Source organism: Chelonoidis abingdonii, chromosome 2, assembly GCF_003597395.2.
Source record: "Chelonoidis abingdonii isolate Lonesome George chromosome 2, CheloAbing_2.0, whole genome shotgun sequence".
NCBI lineage: Eukaryota > Metazoa > Chordata > Testudines > Testudinidae > Chelonoidis > Chelonoidis abingdonii.
In genome coordinates this window covers 268,532,599-268,555,879 of record NC_133770.1, presented here as the reverse complement: position 1 = coordinate 268,555,879, position 23,281 = coordinate 268,532,599, and the positions used below count along the sequence as shown (strand labels likewise).

General features: G+C 39.4%; 1 protein-coding gene across 1 annotated transcript in view; it reads left to right on the top strand.

Annotated features, from left to right (window-relative positions):
• The window catches only part of ANGPT1 (angiopoietin 1), a 213,948-nt gene that overhangs the window by 177,919 nt on the left and 12,748 nt on the right, over positions 1 to 23,281 (top strand). The gene's annotated exons all lie outside the window — the stretch shown is intronic.

Sequence of the window (23,281 nt, the reverse complement as noted above, 5' to 3'; positions counted from 1 at the left end):
AATCCATCTGTTCTCTTAGGCCACCAAGGTCGATATAGGCTAGAGGTTTGGTGAAATGTTCAACTCTGATTTTTAGCGTGAAATCTATTGATTTTTAAATTAATATTGTTTTAACTATTTTTTGAATTATTCTGTTACAAAAAAATCCCATTTTCCTCCTTGCAAAATGGAGATAATACTTTTGTAAAGGGCTTTGACTTTTACAGATGAAAATACTATTGATTGCTAAGTGGGAAGTACTATTATTATTATTCAAAGGTATATGATTTCACAAACATTTTCCTTAAACTGTAGTCACATGGTCTTATGAAATAGTGGTTAAAAGGGCAGTGGTGTGCTCATCACCATTGTGAAACTGTATTTTGAGGAGTGGATACGTTACCTTGCTATCATTGAGATTTGGAGGTAACACACTTGCTGCAGTCAATGTCGTTGCTTTTTTGCCACTCCATGGATTTGATGTAACAGAGGAATGATACCCAACTTGGCAGTGTTGCTGGGTCTCCATCCAGGCTTTCCACTATTACCGCTTTTATTACAGTAGCCCCTAATGACTCCAACCACAGTCAGGGCCTTATTTTGCTGAGTCCTTTACATTCATGTAACAAGAGGCAGTGCCTGCCGTGAAGAGCTTAGAATCTGAAAAACAAACAAGACAGACAAAGCATGGAAGGAAGGATTTATTATTATTCCCATTTGCAGACAGGGAATTGAGCCACAGAGGGATTAAGTAAGGGCACACAGGATGTCTGTGGCAGCGCTAAGAACTGAATGCAAATCTCCTGACTCCCAGTTCTGTGCCCAACCCAGAACATGATTTCTGCCAAGTGGGAGACCTATATCGCAACCCAAGAATAACACAATATTTGCGGTTTTACTTTATGTGGTACATTTTCCAATCCATTCTAGTGAAATATCAGTGCCAAATCCTGTCAACAATGTGATTTGCACCATTTCCATACTTTGAAAATTCATCCTCTGGAAGCACATTTTGACCAAACAATATTACAAGATAGATATTATAAAACAAATATTTAACTTCTATTAAAAGAATGCAGATATGTTTGTCTTGCTTAACTTTATTTAAAACTGTCAAATCAAATTCTATAAAATCTAAATGCTAAAAGTGTAGTAATTCAACCTGATGCCCATTAACCAGAGGTCTTTTGGGAACCATGACAATATGCTACATCATTTCAATGACTAGCCCTCACTGAAAATGCATAAGCTATGTCCAAGTGTAAGTAGAATTTGAAATATAACATTTTGTTAACTTAATGCATTCAAATCCCAATTTACACAATATGTCAACGACTTCTCTCTTCTACCTCTTACTTTCTAACGCTTATGTGTAGTTCACCATATAATGTCCATGACTGTGGCAGTAGGAGTATGTCCGATGATTAGACAATAGCTTTCCTTTTCTCAGTCTAGAAATTATAGAACATGAATATTTATTAACTGGGAACAGTGAAGCGCTGCCTGAATAACAGAAGAGAAGGGAATAGCAAAGGAGGATAAGGCAGAAAGATGGAAGGAGAAGAAGGAATGGGGAGGAGGTTGTTTCAGATTGAGAGGGCTGCTTCTCCGTGGTGTGTGCCCATCTTACAGATGTTGCAGGCAACAAGGTGTGGATCACTTGTGCTTTCTTTGAGAGGCAGGTGAGCTCAGTAATCCAGGGGAATGTGCACATCTCAGCACTATGGGCTCACCAGGAGGCCCATCACAGAGTAAAACACCTGCCCCTGTCATCCTGCATATGAAATCTGAGATATTATAATTGGCAGTGCGGTAAAAAATGAGTATAACAGACTCATTGTCTGCCTTGTTTGAGTAGGGAAAGTTGTTATTGTCAGAGCAGAAATGGACCTTATCCAGGCATGAAATGTGTGGGCATTCAGTGCCGCAGAATCCTGTTTCTGCACGTGTGCAGTACAGTAAAGATCTTTCAACACAGGTTGTGTTACATGGACTCATAAGTGGACTGAGATAAACTCCTTTGTACTAATTTAATTAGCTGATATACATTAGCTTTACCCAACAAAGAGACATAGAAGATCACTTTTTCTGCCTTATAACCAAATTTTCCTTAAAAAAAAAAGAAAAGAAGAAGTTGTTCAAGAATTGTAGTTTCGGATTGTATCAAAGAATTTGTTGGTTTACATGAACTCATTTAATACTCTGGAAAAAGTACTTTAGCTCATAATGGATTAATAATTTCCTCTTATGGTATCAAGCATTTGCACTGTTTACTTCAATAAAGTTAGTTAATCTTAAATTCTCCCATCAAAATTAATTTACTAGGCTTCATGCCCTGTCAAAGGAACCATTTTCCGCCCAATAAAGCAGCACTCCACACAGCCCAGAAATTCCACTCCAAAGAGGGTGGCAGGGGTATCTCGGCTTTCCACATCTCCCTTCCATCTTTGAATTCTAAATTTGCATGCTCCAGTAAGTACAAATTATTCCCTAGATGTAAGATGGGCCCTAAAACGCAACTTTAGGTCAAACAAAACCTGTTTTGAAAAATAAGTTCTCTTTTTGTCCATTCTTCAGGCCATAACAATTCCACATAGCATCTAAAGTTACAATCTTGAGGTACATCAGAGTCATGATCAGAGATGTCTCTGGCAGAGCCCTCTCTTCAGGTATCAGGGTAGACTCTACCAGATCTATGACAGGACCAAATCCACTGTACTCTTTGGCTGCTTTGCTTTGCTCCAGTGATGCAAAATGTATACAACTGGGCATGCAGCTCCTTTGCAATACCAGAATGGTTTCAAAGCAACTGGGCTGGAGTGAAATGTCCCACAGCATTTCATGACAAGATTTTTCAAGCAGCACACCACTACAGGCTGGATATAAAGACATCTGCCTTTCGTAATTAGGTCCTTCAAAGTGCCTTTGACCCTTAATTTCTCTGTCCTTCCCATTTTTTTCCCTGCTACTGACTAATTTTCAGTAGCCTCCTCCTCTGGGCTGATGGATTCTTGTGTTAGAATTAACTGGTTCTGTTCTTACCTAAATATTCGCATTCCTGTAACTGCAGAATAAATTAGCCTTAGGACCTCTTCTTTTTTTTGGTATGCAGTTGGCCTAGGGCTTGGAATAGGTTCAATTTATAATTGGTATTGTTTTTTTTTTGTAATTTTTGGAAACTTCCCCTTGGGGCTGTTGGATAGTTAATCCACAAATCTGCATGGAAGCCTGCATTCCAAAATTTTACAGCAGAGCTTTATCTATGAGACTCAGTGGCATGCCTTTACCAATGGTTAGGGGTCTATTACAGAAGTAGGTGGGTGAGGTTCTGTGCCTGCAATGTACAGGAGGTCTGACTTGATCATGATGGTCCCTTCTGGCTTTAAAGTCTATGAGTCTGTGTGTCTTCCAAGCTCCTGAATTCTATTTGTTCTGAAAAGGGAAATGTATGCATAAAAATGGAATTGTATCATTTTTCCATAGGGATTACCTACAATAAAGTAAATTTACCATTTCAAGTTACTAATCATTTAAGGGAAGAAATAAAGCTGGTACCCATCAATTTACTGGACTTTTAACATTTCCATGTAATCAGTAACTTTAAACACCTTCACAAATCAAATTACTCAGCTATTTAAAGTATATTAAACAAAAAAACAAAGCAAAATAGTGTATTTTAAACTTTCCAAAAAGGTTTCTCGGTCATCAGTTGAGAATTCCCATTGTAGCATTTTTAATATTTGTTTAGCAAAAGCAAATTGATTTGGTAGCAGTAGGTTTGTATAGTTTATTCAGAAGTATAATAATAAAATTCTAGTAACTGCATACAATGTTCGAGATATTACGCTTAATGGTCTTTGACTTATGCATTCCTTTTAAGTATAATGTTCATTTATCTATTTGAGAAATTAAATAATTTTGTTTATAATAACGTAATACTATGTCCCAAAAAGAGAGTTAGTATGAGAATAAAATAATGAGTTTAACTTTTGTGGAATAATCATATAATGCTTTAAATGCTGGAAACTCTTTACAAACATTAATAATGCCCACAACACTCCTGTGGGATATTATAGGTAACATAATGAAATTGAGTAAAAAAGATTATGTAATTTGTCCAAGGATAAGTAAACGTCAGTGGTAGAGAGGAGATTATAACCCAGAATTCCAGACTATCAGTCTAGTTCTCTAATGACCAATCACATAACTTTCCATAATAGCAATGATCATTTAGCATGACAGGATAGTGAGCATAGTGAAGGAATAAATCTCAAAGGAGCTTCCATTAACTATGGGGGATTGATTCAAAACTGAAATGTAGAACTAGAAATGGACCTAGCTCGAACTCCAAGAGACAAATATCTATGAACTCTAATAGGTGGGCTCTGCCTTAATGCAAATTTCACACCTATATAATGGACCAAAGAAAAACCCTAGAGAGGATCACACATGCACATCGGTGTGGGGGGGGGAAAGAACCAAACTCGGACCCAGTTTTGTAATGAATTAAAATGAGTTAAAAACCAAGAATACCAACACCTTCAAATTTTGAAGGGTGAAGATTGAAATTCAGATACAGAGATTGTGGCTTGGCTCTAGTCTCTAGCTTGTAAAACAACATCCTTTGCTTTTTCCCTTGTTGAGCAAATTTTCACTGAAAACAAACTGAACCACTTAGCATTGAGCAGTCTATAGAGAGTTTAATTAACATCAATGATGAAACCCCCATATACAAATTCAGACCTTTTTGGCAGGTTTTCTGAAGTCTTCCCTGTTTTTCATCCTTTTCTAAGTACCCTCCCTCCTTTACTTTGATGTCCCATCTTGCAGCAGCCTAACTTCCAGCAAAGAAGCCACATGCAGGGCCAAGTACTAATTTTTGCCCCAGATCTGTAATTGGCCCCCTCAAGGGCTGAATTCACACCCCTGGGTTTAGTAGGCCTATGCTTAAGCCACTGAGCAATCCCTCCCCTCTTTAATCTAGTACTTCAATAGTTAAAGGCTCTATCATCAAATCCCTGGGCCCACCAGCCATGAACCATTCCCTTTATACTATCATCAGCTCTATTGGCCTCTGCATATATAGCCTGATTATGGGAGCACCTGCAGCTCCCATTGAAGCCAATTCAGCATTTTTCCAGATCAAGCCTGCATTGTGATGTGACATTTTTCTGTGAGCTCATTTCTTTCATGGGTCACTAAGCTAGCAGGTTCAGTATTTGGGAACAGATTTATCCCAGCTCTTTTTAGAACTGTAATCATTTGGAAAGAACTTGTGAAAATGAGCTGTTGGTTACCAAAGGGGAACACAGTTGAGTTTGGCAGTTTCCCCTCTGACATAACAATACTACAAATATTATTCATTGTTTGTTCCACAGCAGCAGTGTGGTTGATTAGAGGATCTGGTCCAAGAGGTAACTATAACAGGACCGCTTGGAAATAGTGACCATAATATAATAACATTTAACATTCCTGTGGTAGGAAGAACACCGCAACAGCCCAGCACTGTAGCATTTAATTTCAGAAAAGGGAACTATGCAAAAATGAGGAAGTTAGTTAAACAGAAATTAAAAGATACAGTGACTAGAGTGAAATCCCTGCAAGCTGCATGGACACTTTGTAAAGACACCATAATAGAGGCCCAACTTAAATGTATACCCCAAATTAAAAAAACACAGTAAAAGAACTGAAGAAGAGCCACTGTGGCTTAACAACCATGTAAAATAAGCAGTGAGAGATAAAAAGGCATCTTTTAAAAAGTGGAAGGTCAAATCCTAGTGAGGTAAATAGAAAGGAGCATAAACACTGCCAAATTAAGTGTAAAAATGTAATAAGAAAAGCCAAAAAGGAGTTTGAAGAACAGCTAGCCAAAAACTCAAAAGGTAATAACAAAATGTTTTTAAGTACATCAGAAGCAGGAAGTCTGCTAAACAGCCAGTGGGGCTCCTGTACGATCAAGATATAAAAGGATCACTTAAAGATGATAAAGTCATTGCAGAGAAACTAAATGAATTCTTTGCTTTAGTCTTCATGACTGAGGATGTTAGAGAGATTCTCAAACCTGAGCAATCCTTTGTAGATGACAAACTGGAGGAATTGTCAGAGATTGAAGTGTCACTAGAGGAGGTTTTGGAATTAATTGATAAACATAACAGTAACAAGTCACCAGGACCAGATGGCATTCACCCAAGAGTTCTACAAGAACTCAAATGTGAAATTGCAGAACTATTAACTATGGTTTTTAACCTGTCCTTTAAATCAGCTTCTGTACCCAATGACTGGAAGATAGCTAATGTAACATCAATCTTTAAAAAGAGCTTGTAGAGATTCAAGACTTACTGGCATGGCACCTCCTGCTGGTTGTCTTGGGAATTAGCTCTTCCAGCCTGAAGCACCCTCTGCAGAACTAATCATAGAAACAGATCAGAGGGGTAGTCGTGTTAATCTGTATCCACAAAAACAATGAGGAGTCTGGTTGCACCTTAAAGACTAACAGATTTATTTGGGCATAAGCTTTCGTGGGTAAAAGAACCACTTCTTCAGAACATAGAAGAAGTGTTTTTTTACCCATGAAAGTTTATGCCCAAATAAATCTGTTCGTTTTTAAGGTGCCACCAGACTCCTCATTGTTTTTATAGAATAAGGAGGCACTGAATATTTAAGGGCTACCCACAAATGAAAGGAAGAAATGTCTTGTACCATAAATCATCCATTCTCCTTTAACAGAAATAATTGTTTAGTCTGATAGCATAAACTGGTGTGCTTGTGATTGTTACATCACAGGCAAGGCTCATAATACTGCAGCCACGTGCTTGTACAAAATAAGACAATTTCTTTACTAGTTATCATTATTTAATATTGATATTGTGGTAGCACTAAAATAAAACCTCATTGTGCCTATCACAATGCTATTTAAACTGGTGAAATAAGTTGGAATTCTGAGTCACAGCTTCTACAAGGTCATGACCTGAGTTTTTAGGGGGGAAATAGCAAGAAAAGCTCAAGCTAAACCCTGTTGGCCTGGCCAGGGTGGCATCAGCAAAGAGCTTGGACCATAAATGGGTGACAGTCAGTCAACCTTTCACTCCTATGTGACTGTTTATCAGCCACAAATGACGCTGAGGGAGTTGAAATATGTTTAACAGTCTGTTTGTATTTTTCTACAGAGGTCTTAGTGTCACATAACTCATTTTGGCATTTTTTAAACTAAATTTTTCATTTAGAAACCCAAGAAAACACTGAAGCCAGTATTTATTTTTTCAAACGACTATAAACATGTCACAGAAATGCCCTGCATATTTATGTCAATTTTACAATAAGTGTTACCTTATTCTAGATAGTTGGCATTTGAATTAAAGTAGAACAACAGAAGGAGATGCCAGAGGAGGTACTCAGCATCTCACAGGATTGAGCTGCTAATGATTGGCTCAAACCACGCTTCTTCCCCTTTTACTTTCTCTTGTGCACATGTTTTCAGCACACAGAGAATTCAAAACTTCCTTTTAGTCCCTCAAATTCATTACCAGGAGGGCAAATGCTGAGGTGTTTAATTAAGGCTTTTCACTCTATCGTTGCCTGTCCTCACTGTGTCATAGGGCATTATTCTGTAACCTTAGTCACACAAGCAGTCACTTTAATGCCAACTGAATGGCTCACCTGAATAAGGCCTACTTATATAAGCAAGACAAACATAATCCGCATTTGATGCTGAAAACAAGTACACTTAGGCACTTGCTTAATTTTAAGCATGTACCTTACATATTTTGCTGAATCAGGGCCATAGACATCTTTGTCATACGAGAGGTAGAGAGGAGGTAAATCGTGCTCTCTCTCTCTCTCTCTCTCTCTCTAGGCTAACTTCACATCAAAATAATAACACCAAGAGCAGCAGCTCTGGTCAGAATGAGATTATGACACAGTTGTGTTGATCTGAACACAACCTTACATTTCAGCAGCTTCTTCATTTCACACCAGCTCAATGAAGTGGTTCTTTACCATCCCTTTATTAAAAGCTTATTTTTGTCATTAGTCTGAGCATACAGTAATGAAAGCCTAGCCCACTAGCCAAACTACTATAAATTTACAAACTCTGAAGTGGCTTTCTTATCCAGAGTGTGAAGCTAAGATTTGGGTTTTGAAAGAAAATCCCAAATGAAGATATAATTTTGGAAACAATAGCCTGAAAAAATGTTTTCCTTTGAGATGTACCCAGTGGGAAGCACATATCTCCTGACACAGATCCCACCATAAATCTTGAAAATCTCATGGAGAACCCAAAATATTTATTTTAATGTGTTATTCATTAAACTATTTCTTTAAATCTTAGTCTGTTGGCAGCCACAATCTCATTCCAATCCAGCCACATTATAGCAATACTGTAGCATGATTTGAGAAGGCCATTAGGTCATTAACACTGGATAAATTTCAAAAAAAGAATCTGCAAATGCCCAAAGGAACATAATTGTAAAACACAATTACATTATTAGAGCAGAAGAATTCTGAAGTATAAACAATCCAAAAGAGATTAATGAAAATTTAATTTTATGTCGTTTTCAAGTTGCTCAATAATAGTTCATTTCTTTACATTCATGTTTTTTATAGGCAAGAGACACAAATCTTTTAGTGGTGCCTTAGACATAGCTTCAATTAGCTATTCAGTCAATGGAAATTTGGGAAAATAGGTTATTTAATCTGGATGATGTGTCCTGCATGATATTTAAATAATTTTCTAACGATTACAGATGACACTCACACTACACTACTCACACTATGTAGGAAAAAAACATTTCATCCACATTTAAGGGTTGATCCTGTGATCTGCTGTGCCTCCTCAACTCCCACTGAAGTCAGTGGGCCTGATTCTTCACTGCCTTGTAGCCCATATAATCATTTACACCTGTGTAAAATGGGTAAATATCTCTCCCAGATCAGAACGACTGCACTTTACACCTATGTTGAACAGGTATAAATGACTACACAAGCTGAAAGCCAACAAAGAATCAAGCTCAATGGAATTGAGGTTGCGCAACACCTTTCAGGAGATTATCAGTATATTGCAGGATTGGGAATTGCCACATGTTTTATCCAGAGCCTTAGGAATCTTAAAAAGCGATCTAATCTACAGTATTATTCCATGCCACCGCCTGGTCTTTTGCACTGATATCTCTGTCCGGCCTCTCACACCTGCTTCTCACAACTGGCTCTCATGATAAACTAAATAACTCTAAACCCCTCTATACTCCTCAACTCCATTTTCAGCAGGCAGGCTTGTCTGAGGATTAGACATCCTGCAGTCTGATTTGTGAGCTAAGATGTTATCGCGATCATGTAACTTCACAGAAGTGGTCCAATATTAAGGGGGCCAGAATCAATTAAAACTTGGTTTCAGTTTCCATACTGTAAAAATCCCCACAAGATAGGTCAAAGCCTAAGGATAATGATTTATTTGCAGCCAGTGTGCAGGTTTGTGCTGCGCTGGTTCAAGATTTTATTGAATCGTTCAAGTAATAGGATTTAATGTTCCACTAAACAGGTGAGAAAAAACACTGACACTATCTACTGAATATTTTTATCTGAGTTAAGAGAAGAGATTTAGCTGTTGGACCCATTCAACTATTGCACACATTGGATACTCATTGTTAAGTCAATGGCAGTCTTTCCAATACTTTTAATAAACTTTGAATCAGGCCCATTGTGCAGCATATTGTGTTAGGTTCCAATTCAGATTCTAATTCAAACACAGAAAGCTTCATAATAATCATAATGTAGTTAGGTTTTTACAAGCGCACACATACATATTTACTTGAAAGCATGATACATTAATTAAACTGTATTTACATTAGTGTTGCAATGTGCATGACTTAACTTTATTGTAGTTACATTGCTTAGAAATAAAGCAGATAAACATTTTTCAAATTTCAAGCTTTTCATGAAAATTTTCATTTTTCAATTTCCACTAAAATTAAAGGGAAAAAACAGGAAAAAAAAAAAAAAAAGACTAAAATTCTCACTCTCTCTCTCTCTCTCACACACACTGTATTTTTCAACCAACTATAGAACAGGTCAGCACTTTTCAATTTAAAAAATTAGGCAAAAAAAGGTAGGATGATTTTTCTTTTACACTTTCCCTGTTTTTGCAACCAGCTATATTAGAGTCGGGGCTTGTAGTACCATCTATTACAGGGGTCGGCAACCTCTGGCCCGCAGCTAGCCAGGGTAAGCACCCTGGCCAACCGGGTCAGTTTGTTTACCTGCCACATCTGCAAGTTCGGCTGATCGCGGCTCCCACTGGCCGCAGTTTGCCATTCCAGGACAATGGAGGTGGCGGGAAGCCACAGCCAGCACATACCTCAGCCCGCACCACTTCCCACAGCCCCCATTGGCCTGGAGCGGCGAACCGCAGCCAGTGGGAGCTGCGATCAGCTGAACCTGCAGACATGGCAGGTAAACAGACTAGGCCGGGCCACCAGGGTGCGTACCCTGGCGAGCCGCATGTCAGAGGTTGCCGACCCTGGTCTATTAAGTTGCCTGACCAAGACTGGCTCCAGTCTTTTTGCCACCCCAAGCAGTGATGGCGGTGAAGAAAAAAAAAAAAGATTGAGCAGCCGCCAAAGTGCCGCCAAAGAGGAAGCAAAGGACAAAAGGACCCGCCGCTGAATTGCCACCGCAGACCCGGACATGCCGCCCCCAACAACGGACAGACTGCCGCCCCTTTCTGTTGACTGCTCCAAGCACCTGCTTCCTTTGCTGGTGTCTGGAGCCAGCCCTGTGCCTGACACTTCCCTTTATAAGACCCTGTTTTCAGTTGCTTATAATTTTGCCAAATTTTAGTCATTCAGGCTAAAATTACCATTCTGGGCATCTGCCGCAGGTTAAATTATTTGAGGAAATTATACTTTAGCTGTTTCCAGAAAGGTGGCTAGGAAAAAATACATTGTCTTGTCCATAATCAAAAACTCAGACGACTTTTTTTTAAGTCAAGGATTTTAAATTTGGCCCGGGAAAGGGAGGAATTACCTTTGTGTCAGGGATGTGCCTTTTTTCATGCCATGGCAAATCTACCCAAATTTGATCAAACAATAAACCGTTGTAGAGATTTCTTTGATTTTAGCAGCTAAAAATCTCCCAAGATTCCATCTCCGCTAAGCATGCTTGAGCCCATCACAGCTCCTAGTGCTGACCATGCACATAGGCCATCCCCACAGAGCAACTCACCAATCTCCAGCCCAGGACTACAGGAGCTCAGAAGGACTTTTCCTGCAATGGCTGCTCTCAGCTCTTCCAGGCCTGACTGGGGCCACACACTGGAATTGAGAGCAGAAAGCCTCTCTTTGTGCTCTCTCTGACCCCCTGCTGGCACCTAGGATGAGGAGCACTCTGATCTGTATGCAGAGGGGACAAAAGGTAAACCTAGTAGGAGGATGGAAAGAAGTAGATTGGGTCAAGGACTCTGATGAGACTGAGACTGGGAGACTGACTGGTGGGGAGGCTGGGACTGGGTGTAATAAAGGAGACTGTAAGTAGGAGGCAGTAAGGGAATTGGAAGGGGTGGGGAATGACTGGGCGTCATTTAGGGGGGAACACGCACACTGGATGAGGAGCTGAAGGGAGGAGAAGAGTGGGACTGGATGACTAAGGAGACTGTGAATAGAAGCCAGTGAGGGGACTGGTGCAGGTGAAAAGAGAAGCAGATCTGAAAAGGAGCTGGGATGAGGGAGGACAATGGGACTGGATGGACAAGCAGATTGGATCAAGGAGCGGGAGACTGGGGAAAGAATGTGGGAAGATTGTGTGGAGGGAAACTGAAGCTGGTTCAAGACCCAAGGGGGGGAGACTAGAACTAGGAGCCAGTGGTAGGAAAGGAAGAAACATCAGATAAGGAGCTGGGAAGGGTAAACTGGGACAGGTTAGGCAAGGAGACTGTGGCTGAGGAAGAGATGAGAAGGAGAAAAATTGGGACTCAAACAATGATCCTAAAGGGAGAAACTAGGACTAGCTGGTCAAGAAGACTGGAATGAGCTGCCTGAGGAGTAGAGACTAGGACTGTATATAGAAGGAGATGGGACTGGGGCAGAATCCAGGTGTGGGAAAGGCCTGGGACAGAGATGGGTTGGAGGTAGCAGAGCACAAGGCATCAAGCTCAGAGGGAAGGGGCAAAAGATTCTGTGCACACCATAGCACATTCCTCTGCTGTCAGCAAATATCCGTGAAATCCACTGACAAAGTGTATGTGTCTTGTCACATCTAGTCCTGGTCCATATAGAGGATGACAATCTACTATTGCTATCAGTCACTCCATTAGTTCAAGTGATAGAAGTCTGTGCAGTGGTTCTAAAGGTTCCAGCTCCGGGGATGACCATCTGGGTGTCAATATGATGCCATGTGATTGAGTTTTTTTTCCCTAGTTTACTTCTTTAAAACTCTCAGAAATTATACACCAAAAACTTGCATTAAAAGAACATTATTAAGGTTACAAAGTCAAGCACTCAAAAATTAGGAAATGCCAGAATTAAGGCTGCCTCTGCAAACTTAATTTGCCCCCATCCAGTGTACCAAAACCTTGAGGTTTTGGACAAGTTGATAAATTAATCAATAATAAGTTGCCAGGATCAGATGATATTCACCCAAGAGTTCTGAAGGAATTAAAATATGAAATTCCAGGACTACTAACTGTGCTATGTAATCTATCATTCAAATCAGCCTTTACACCACATAAATGACAAATAGCTAATGTGATGATGGGTTTTTAAAAAGGCTCCAGAGGCAATCCTTGCAATTACAGGCCAGTAAGCCTAACTTCGGTACCAGGCAAACTGTTTGAAACCCTAGTAAAGAATAGAATTATCAAACTCATAGATGAACATGATATGTTGGGGGCTTTTGTAAAGGGAAATCATGTCTTGCCAATATATCAGAATTCTTTGGGAGGCGTGGGGGGAGGGGTTGGTCAATAAATAAGTTGATAAGGGTGAGCCCGTTGAAGTAGTGTACTTGGACATTCAGAAAGCCTTTGACAAGGCCCCTCACCAAAGGTTCTCAAGCAAAATAAGGAGTCATGAGCTAAGAGGGAAGGCGTTCTGATGAATCAGTAACTGATTAAAAGATAGGAAACAAAGAGTGGGACTAAATGGCCAGTTTTCACAATGGAAAGGTAAATAGCAGGGTCCCCCCAAGAACTGTACTGGGACCTGTGCTGTTCAACACTCATAAATGATCTGGAAAAGGTGATGAATAATAAATTGTTGAGATTTGCAGACGATTCAAAATTATTCAAAAATTCCAAACTGACTTCAAAGAGTTACAAAGGGATCTCACTAAACTGGGTGACCGGACAACAAAATGGCAGCTGAAATTCAATGTTGATAAGTATAAAGTAATGCACATTGGAAATCTCAGCTATACTTACAAATGGGACCTAAATAAGCTGTTACCAATCAAGAAAGAGATCTTGGAATTATCGTGGATAGTTCTCTGAAAACATCCGCTCAACATGTAGCAGCAGACAAAAGCACTAATAGAATATTCGGAACCATTAGGAAACTGATAGATAAGAAGACAGAAAATATGATAATGCCACTATACAAATCCATGTTTATGCCCACACCTTGAACACTGCATGTAGTTCTGGTTGCCCCACCTCTAAAACGATATACTAGAATTGGAAAAATTAAGGAGAAGGTCAACAAAAAATGATCAGGGATCCATATGAGGAGAGATTAAAATGACTGGGACTATTCAGCTTGGAAAAGAGATGACTGAGTGTGGGAATGACAGAGGTCTATAAAGTCATAAATAGTGTGGAGAAACTGAATAAGAAAGTGTTATTTACCCCTTCACATAACACATACATGAACCAAGGAGTGGGGGAGGTCACCCAATGAAGTTAATGGCCAGCAGGTTTAATACACACAAAAGGAAAGGCTTCTTCACACAACACAATATAAACTTGTGGAATTCATTGCCAAGGAATATTCTGAAGTCCAAAAGTATAACTTTATTAAAAAAAATTAGATAAGGTCATGGAGGATAGGTCCATCAATGGCTACTAGTCAAGAAGGTCAGACACCCAACCCCATGCTCTGCATGTCCCTAAATCTCAGACTGGGGGAAGTGATGACTGGATCACAAGGGATGGATCACTCCACAAAGTACCCTGTCCTGTTCACTCTCTCTCAAGCATTTGGCACTGGGCACAATTGGAAGACAGGATACTAGACTAGATGAGCCATTGGTCTGACTCAGTATTGCTGTTCTTCTTATGTTTTATACACTATCATGACATCTTTAATTACAGGACCACATAGTTTTTCCACAGAAATTTCAATTGTAGGGTTTACCGTGTACCATGGTCACAATTAAAAAGTCAGCATTTCCCATCAGATACCATAGTATTACCACAATCATGCCCTATTCTAAGTATATAGAAAACTATGTTATTATTGGCACTCAGTAAATTTCTCATATGAATTTAGGTCTAATTATTTATGATAATGCTTTATACAATAGAACTAAATGTTCTGTAGTATGTTTTATTAGAAGTAATAATTATTATGATACATCACTACAAGAGTCTGCTATTAAATCTTTTCTGAGAAGTGGAAAGAGTCCATTACTTTGTTATACCACATGCCATAGTTTTCACACACACGAAAGTGTAAATAATTGAAGTCCTACTGTATCTGACGATACAAGGAAATTTCCTTCTAATCACAAACATTTCAGGAAATTTCATGTAGCACTTTACAATGAAATAACATATACTGATTATATACAGAAACAAAGATGTAATACCAATACACGACTATTAAGAAACACATATTATTGACATAATTATGTCAATACAATTAGACGCCTGTGCTAGTGAGATAAGTACTTTTATTGTAACTGTAACTACAGTGACATTTTTTTTTATGCATATTGTTACTGCACAGTAACTAGAGAGCTAGTTGATACACAGGCTTTTGTGGTAAGTATCTCAGCAGTTGTCACCATTTTAAAAGTTCGCATTTGCTAACATTTACCACATGGTGATATTTGAAATTTCCAGTGGTTTCACTGTACTTAAAGTAGGTAACTGTGATAATGTTTGGCAAACCTTGACAATAGGAGACAATTGGCTGCTACTGAATGAAAACGTATGGACATCACATTAACTCTACCATAGTTACAATGTATCTGTATGTGTTAGTGAACTAGATTTGTGAATCTTTTTCAAATAGTTATTTCTCTCTCTGCCTACTACCGATGTACTGAAGTCAGAAGAAGCAGGATTAGGCCACATACAAGTAAAATAAGAGCCCAATCCCATGCCCATTGAAACCAATGAAAGTTTTTCCATTGATTTCAATTGGTGTAGGATGGGACCCTTAATGAGTGGACTTCAGCTATTAATAAGAATAATAAGCAAACCTCAGAAAGTTCAGCAGTTCAGTAAAGATAAGCATCAGAATGTCTGGCTACTTATCCAAACCTTGGAAACTTTTCAAGAGTAGGTTTTCTTTTGAGGTTCCCTGTGTTTTTGTGTTGAAAATCCCATGAGAACGTATTTTGGCATTTTTCCTTCTTGCTCCAGCCAAAACCAAGAAGTGTAGAGGGGTTGGGGGAAATATTGTTACATTAAATTAACCAAACTTCTTCAAACTTGGCTTTGTTTGAGTTCTGGGCAAATGATCAGGTCAGTTTTTTTTTTTAACTCATTCATCCAACTCTAGTACTATCAAAACAATTAGCATCATCTTAGTTTTTATGCATGTTTATGTCTCTGTTTAGGGTATTGCACATCTACAGTTTCCTGAAGGCTGAAATTTGGATGGACCCCTTCCTTTGGAAACTGGTTCAGCCCACAGTACACAGTAATGCATTTTTGAAAAAGTTGTAGTTCCTGCAGAACAGGAAGTCCTTGGATATAGTCAGCACTGATTAGTAGAGCTGGTCAGAAAAATATAGGATTTTCTTTCTGTGGAAAATTTCAGATTTTCAACCAAAACTAAGAAGACTTTCACCTGAAAACCAAAACCTTTTGGGCTTCGAACAAAAAATTGAAATTTTCCACAAAAAAATAGATACTTTTTGTTGAAAATTTTGTTTAGCCAATTTGCTGTCAAAAAACTGTTTCACCAGAATTTTGTTTTTGTCGCATTAGCTCAAGTCTTCCAGCCTTTGTGGTGGCTGAGAGGTTGGACTGCAAGCAGACAGTTCTGGTCTCCAAACAAATGTGATTGTTACAGTTCTTTAGATATGGGCTGTTCTAATTAACCATGGAACATCAGCTTCTCTTCTAGCATTGTGATCAATTCTGAACCTAACAATACTGTGTATTGTAGAGAACCATTCTGGAACATGTGCACTGTAGTCTGTACTACAATTCGTAGAAGCTGTATACACTTGCTTCTTCCCTGGCCAGAATAAACATCATTTTTGTATAAGCAGTGACATAGCTACTTCTGTATCCATAACAGGCCATTCAAATCCTTTTCCTGGACGTCCAACATACAACATGCCCTAAAAAAACCAAACAAAACAAAATTCCTTCTCAAGTCATTAATATAATTTCACTGTTGCACATTGCAGGCATGCATTGCCTTCCATCTGCAGGCATTATATTATCGTTTTACCTTTACAGATGACATATCCATTTTGTGACTCAGCATACTAAAGGATATAGATTGCTGCTTATATTTACTGATAGCTGGCAAATTTTGCTTGTATTAAAAGGCACAAGGGTACGTGTAGGGAGCTGTGCTAATGTCAAAGAATTATGTCAAACTGAACCAAGCAGCAGAGACTAGCATGGTGGTTATTTTGCATTTTCTTTAAATAACTGTGAGAAAGAAAAATTCGTTCCATGTACTGCAGCAAGAATGTTCAGTGCCCAAATAAAAATCTGTTCAACCTGTCAGTACCTAAGATTTTATTGTTCAGATATTTTAATGTTTATAGACCTAAGATTGCTTACTGTTTGAAGAGCTCGAATACAACAAGAATAAAATAAAGCTAAATAAAAGTTCTTCTGAATTACCATGAAAATTATTGCTTGAAGTTGGAGCAATATTGGGAATGGGCAGAATTCAGTGTCACTCGGTATTATTAAGTAATATTACTGGTTTTCTCAAACTGGCAATCAGCAATGACTCTCTTCTCTCCTTCAGCTGGATGGTATCTTCAGTTTAGTGACCATAGCAAGAACAGCAGGAGAGGTAGTGAGATATTTTAATAATTCAAAGATGGTAAACAAATTAGAAAACCTCAAGGTTTTGAGAGAACAGTGTTGATAGACATGGCTTTTGACAACTTTCACCTGATCTTCCAGTTTCTTTTCTGCTTCACTCTAATAGCTTTCTCCTTTCTGTGATGTGCATGGCTATTGTAGTTGCCCTTCCAGAATTAATGCCCCTTCCTCAGTAAATTCCTTCCTGCTAGCTTCACATCTGGTTTTGAAATAAAATTCTGGGATTTGTTTTAGGTTTACTTACACTAGGACAACAAGGAGTCCGGTAGCACTTTAAAGACTAACAGATTTATTTGGGCATAAGCTTTCGTGGGTTAAAAAAACCTCACTTCTTCAGATGCAAGAAGTGAGGTTTTTTACCCATGAAAGCTTATGCCCAAATAAATCTGTTAGTCTTTAAGGTGCCACAGACTCCTTGTTGTTTTTCTGGATACATACTAGGGTGACCAGACAGCAAATGTAAAAAATCGGGATGGAGGTGGGGGTATTAGAAACCTATATAAGAAAAAAACCCAAAAATCTGGACTGTCCCTGTAAAATCGGGACATCTGGTCACCCTAATACAGACTAACATGGCTACCTCCTAATACTTTACACTAGGACAATTTCTGCGTCCCTCACAAAGCCTGAGCAGAAGTGTTTTGCCCAGAGCAATTTGGGTAAGTTTGTGGCCAGAGTCCACCTTCTAACACAGAAAAGAGATGAAGATGGGTCACCTGTGCAGCCAGTATTTCAGCCTATGGATAGGAGTGCCAACTTTAGTGCTCACCACCTCAAGGCAAGAGGTGCTCAGAGCCACAGGATGCTGTCAGTCCAGTACAGAGAATCACCACAGCATGGTATGTGCTTGTCTCCTGTGCCTGAGGCACGTTAAACTTACCAAACATGCTGTGGCTGCAGCTAACTTGACTATTTTTGGGAAAAGAATTCCAGGCAATCTAATCACTTCAAAAGGCAAAGTTTGTGGTGTAAATTTTAAATGGCTTTTCAGACTACTCTGCAGATGTTTGAGTAACACTTTTCAGATCTATGCTTTCCACACAATATTCTTTGTTTTGGTTTCAAGTACTTGAAGATAATCAAGTTGTGTCACACAGTAGGAATGATGAAAAGCAAAACATGCTTAGGAGATTGCCTCTTGCTAGCAGTTCTCTTTATATTGACCCTAAGCTGCCAATGCACAAAATCATGTGGAAAAAAATGCTGCAATTTCTAAGTAATTCCAGATAAAAGGTAACAGTTGCAGAATTTTTCAATGCCCTGACCCTGTTTACAGCACATAATATAGGAAAGTTATTGTATGAGAGTTATAAGCATGAAGACTGATATTAAATGCTTGTTGGATTCTCTAAATGAATGCTAGTAGCCAGCTGTCTTTTTCATGATGGTCTTAGAATTTAATATGAAAGCTACATAGAAACAGTTAACCTAGAGGTTTATTATATTACATGTGCATGTTTTCTGTTCCTGCTGGTTTGCCATACCTAATAGTTTATTTGTTGTTATTTTAATAAGATTGCACACTCACATTAGGCTAAAGGTGTTCCTCTCTTACCTAAGCATGAAGTACGGCTTCACCCACTCTAACCCTGCCCACATCTTGGGTCTGGCTCCAGTGTGCGATGCAGCCTTTATTCTCTAGAAACTCCCTACGTGAGCAAGTGGGCAGGAGGCGGGAGTAGTCCTGGGTCTGGCATCCACACTGTGGCTGGACAGCTGTGAGGGCACCCTTTTAATTCCTCCCCTGCCCAGTAGCAAGACAGAAGGAAGTTTAACACTGAGTTCATTCTGCCCTGGGACAGAGAAGTTACGTCATGCCTGTTAATTTAGAATGGAGCTTAAAGATTCAATCTAGCCCTTAGCACTTTCATCCAAGGACTCTGAAACCCTTTATTAAGGTGGGTATACATTTCATCACCCCTGTTTTACAGCTGAGGACATTGAAATACAGTATGGTTAGGTGTCTTATTCAAAAGTCACACTGTGTCATCTGTGGGGTTTACAGTTCTTTAGCAGATAGAAAGAACTGTGGAAGTGGGTTTTTCCAAAGCACTTCCGTTATTTTTCAGCAGAAGTCAATGGGACTTGTACACCTGAATCACTTGGGGGCTTTTGAAAATCTCACCTTGTAATGTTATCAGTGTTATTTGATATTGCATTGCTTCAGTGATGTACTGTCAATAAATGCTAATCCCCCCTAGTATTTAACTAGCTATTTTTTAAATGTAGTTTGTAGGAAATATATTATTCATGGAGCTGGCTGATCGGTGTCTTTATGGTTTTGGAAATTAATACTTACTTTAAAATGGTTCCAAATGTAACCCAGAAATAGGGGAACTAACCATTTAGGGGAATATTCTGATAGCCCAGTTCATTCTAAATAGTATTTCACTCCTTTGGCTCATGTGTTCATAGAATCATAGAATATCAGGGTTGGAAAGGACTTCAGGAGGTGATCTAGTCCAACCTCCTGCTCAAAGCAAGACCAGTTCCCAGCTAAATCATTATGTTGTGACCCATGGACCACTTTGGTGCCAGCTGGCAGAGGACATAAGAGCTACAGAGATTCCTTAGGTTTGGTATTTGTATTTTCATTCACCAAAGAATGTCATGTAAGGTCTCTAATGAAAGTTTGTGTCATACTGGTCCTCTTAATCATTGTAAGATATATGTACAGGTGATATTTAAGGAGTTCTGTATCTATACAAAAACTATGTTCTTAAAGCATGTAAGGTTCCACCAGCAAAAAGGTACCACCATTTATATCTTTGGCTACATGCAAATGAAGTATTGTAAGCTTTACAATGGAGGCTCATTTATATGCTGAGTCACATCCCCTAATAGTGGGATGTGAAAACAATATGAAAGCACACAAGAAAAAAGAAGCTACTGAGGTTGTATGTGTTTGGGGGGATATCCTTTTTGCAAACTAAAACAGTATTGAGGGGACTATTTCTAAGGGGTGCAGATGAACCCCCATTTACTCCTTCAGTCTGTGAAGACAAGTGGTCAAGAGGCTTGATCTTATGAGAAGGGATCACAACCAAAGTGGCTGAAAACACTGGGGAAAAAATTTGGGGGGTAGAGTATAATTAGGGATCTACCAAATTCTCGGTCGATTTTGGTCAATTTGATGGTCATAGGATTTTTAAAATCGTAAATTTCATTATTTCAGCTATTTAAATCTGAAATTTCTTGTGTGGTGTTGTAATTGCAGGGATCCTGACCCAAAAACGAGTTGGAGAGGGGAGGATCACAAGGTTATTGTAGGGAGAGGTGGCAGTACTGCTACCCTTACTTCTGCACTGCTGCTGGCTGGGCAGCTGGAGAGTGGTGGCTGCTGGCTGGAAGCCTGTCTCTGAAGCCAGAGCCACTGCCAGCAGCAACACAGAAGTAAGGATGGTATGGTATGGTATGGTATCGCCACCTTTACTTCTGCACTGCTTCCTGCAGAGCTGGGCCCTCAGTCAGCAACCACCACTCTCTGGCCGCCCGGCTCTGAAGGCAGCAATGAAGAAGTAAGGGTGACATGGTATAGTATTGCCACCCTTACCTCTGTGCAGCTGCTGGCAGGGCACTGCCTTCAGAGCTTGGCGTCTGGCCAACAGCCGCTGCTTTCCGGTCACTCAGTTCTGAAGGCAGTGCAGAAGTAAGAGTGGCAATACCATGACTCCCCTAAAATAACCTTGTGACACCACTGCAACTCGCTTTTGGATCAGGACCCTCAATTTGAGAAATGCTGGTCTCCCCTATGCAATCTGTATTGTATCGGGTAAAAACACAAGAAAGACCAGATTGCACGATAGAGACCAGATTTCATGGTCCGTGATACATTTTTCATGGCCATGAATTTGGTAGGGCCCTATCTATCATATAGGAGATAGGGGAAGGCCTTGTTAATTAAGTTTAGTCTCTAGAAAGTGCATTATAATTTCGTTTTAACCATTTGTTTCCAATGGTCTCGCTCTTTTTCACTGGAATCTCTGTTCTTTGATAATAAACTTATTCTTGTTTGCACTGTAACTACACCTAAGTGCTATATGCTGAGTAAAATGATGATCCTGAGCTAACTCTTGCAAGCTGGTGCGTGTACTATTCCTTTGGGGATAGTGGATCTACGAGGTCTGAGAGTATTCCATGGAACAGGTCTGAGCACCCCAGAGGGACACTTGGAGGACTTTGGGGGTTGATGTGTGCCTTTCACTGTACAGAGAGAGCAAGGTCTGCCAAGACCTAGAAGGCAGACCTTGTGTTGCCAGAAAGCTGATCCATAACGGGCACACACAAGACTTCATCACACTAAGGGAAGTTATGTTGAGGTGTCGCACAATCCTGGAAAGTAGTACTGAATCTACTGAATCTGTAGTACTGAATATGAGATACCTGTCACATCTGCTCACTTCAGTTTTATAGTTAAGCTTTACCCTCCTCTAGCTACTAAACAAACGGAGCCCTGGAAAAGTCAGCTCACAATGCTGAGGTCTAACTCTTGCTGAGTAGGATGTTTATAAAATATCAGCATAGAAGCATAAGCTTGAAAATAACCCTAATACCCTGCTCCTCCAAGGAAAAGCAAACCACAGACAGCTCCTATTGCTCAGTGATTTGTCATTCTGTTGTAGTATATGTATGATTTTATTGGGACTAAGTGGGTTTATGGTGTGGTTTGTTAATAAAATGATCTGGCCAGCACTGTCTTTCCTGATTGAGGAAAACAGCATTCACTGTTTTTTTTTAACTGACATAAGCCGTCTGTGAGCTTGGTGCTGCTGCTGCACTGATTCTGGGTGGCAGTTAAAAGCAAGCTCATAGATATCATGCACTGGAGTAATTTTTCTATCAACACAACCTCAGGGAAATTTATTTTGCTCCGCAAACAATTAAGCACAACTAGCAAAATAAGTCATCAGCATCTAGCCTAATTCCAGGCTTTTAGTTGTTGATATGAAACCAAGAAATAAACGTGAGCAAAGCCAGCACTTAGACTAAATTGCCCCAAAGCTCAGATATCCCTTGGTGAAGTAATATGCTAAAGAAAAATCAGCTAATTGATACTGTGATTGAACAACAGCACAAGGCATTGACATTTCTGTTTCTCTGGCATTAGGTACACTTTAAATTTTGTAGGACGTTTTAGTCTTGCCTCAATTTTTGTCAGTGTTGATACCAGAGTATGCGAGGGTATGGTACCAAAGTGAGTGAGATAATATCTTTTATTGGACCAACTTCTGTTGGTGGAAGGTACAAACTTTCAAGCTACACATAGCTTGCCTTCAGGCCTGGGGAAGGAAGCAGAGAGTCTGAGCTAAATACAAGTTGGGACAAATTGTTGAGTAAAAGGGGTAAAGCTTGTTGGAGGTGATCACTTGAAAGGAAGTGAGCAATTGGGGGTTAGATTGTTATGCTTGATGTTAGCAGTTAAGCATACCAGGCAGTGTGGTATACTACAAATTATTGTAATGAGTCATAAAGCCAATGTCCCGGTTAAGCCCATAGTTTTTGCTGTCTAGCAGAATAATGAATTTAAGTTCCCAGGCTCACTTTTTGAAGATGTTTAGCAGGTTTCCTTTTAGGACTAGTATTGAAAGATCAGATCTTATGAGAGCACTGTGTGAAAATGTTCACCCATGTATGATACAGCATTTTTGTCTTTTATCATTTTTCTGTGGCAGAGCAAGGAATTGAGCCCAGGTATCTGGCTAGTTCATTAACCATTGGATCATCTGTCCCTTCTAAAAAATTTGGAACTATTTCAATCCATGAAGGGGTATAAAGTTTTCAGTGCAGTGCTTGGGGATTAGCAGCACGACATCCATTAACATTAATATAAAGTTAAGTGTGTAGCAAAATTGTGTCATGCTAAAATATACACCCAACTCTAGGTATGCTGAGTAGTACCTTATTCTTCAAACAATCACAATTCTTACAGTTCACTGAGTCACAGTGAATTGTACCTCACTTTGCAATTAGTCTCATTGAAATTACTGGGGAAATTTGCAGCTTAAGGTACTAGTCAGCATGACTAAGAGAAAGGGATAAAATTGGGCCCTGTAAGAACAATGTCACCATGTGAAT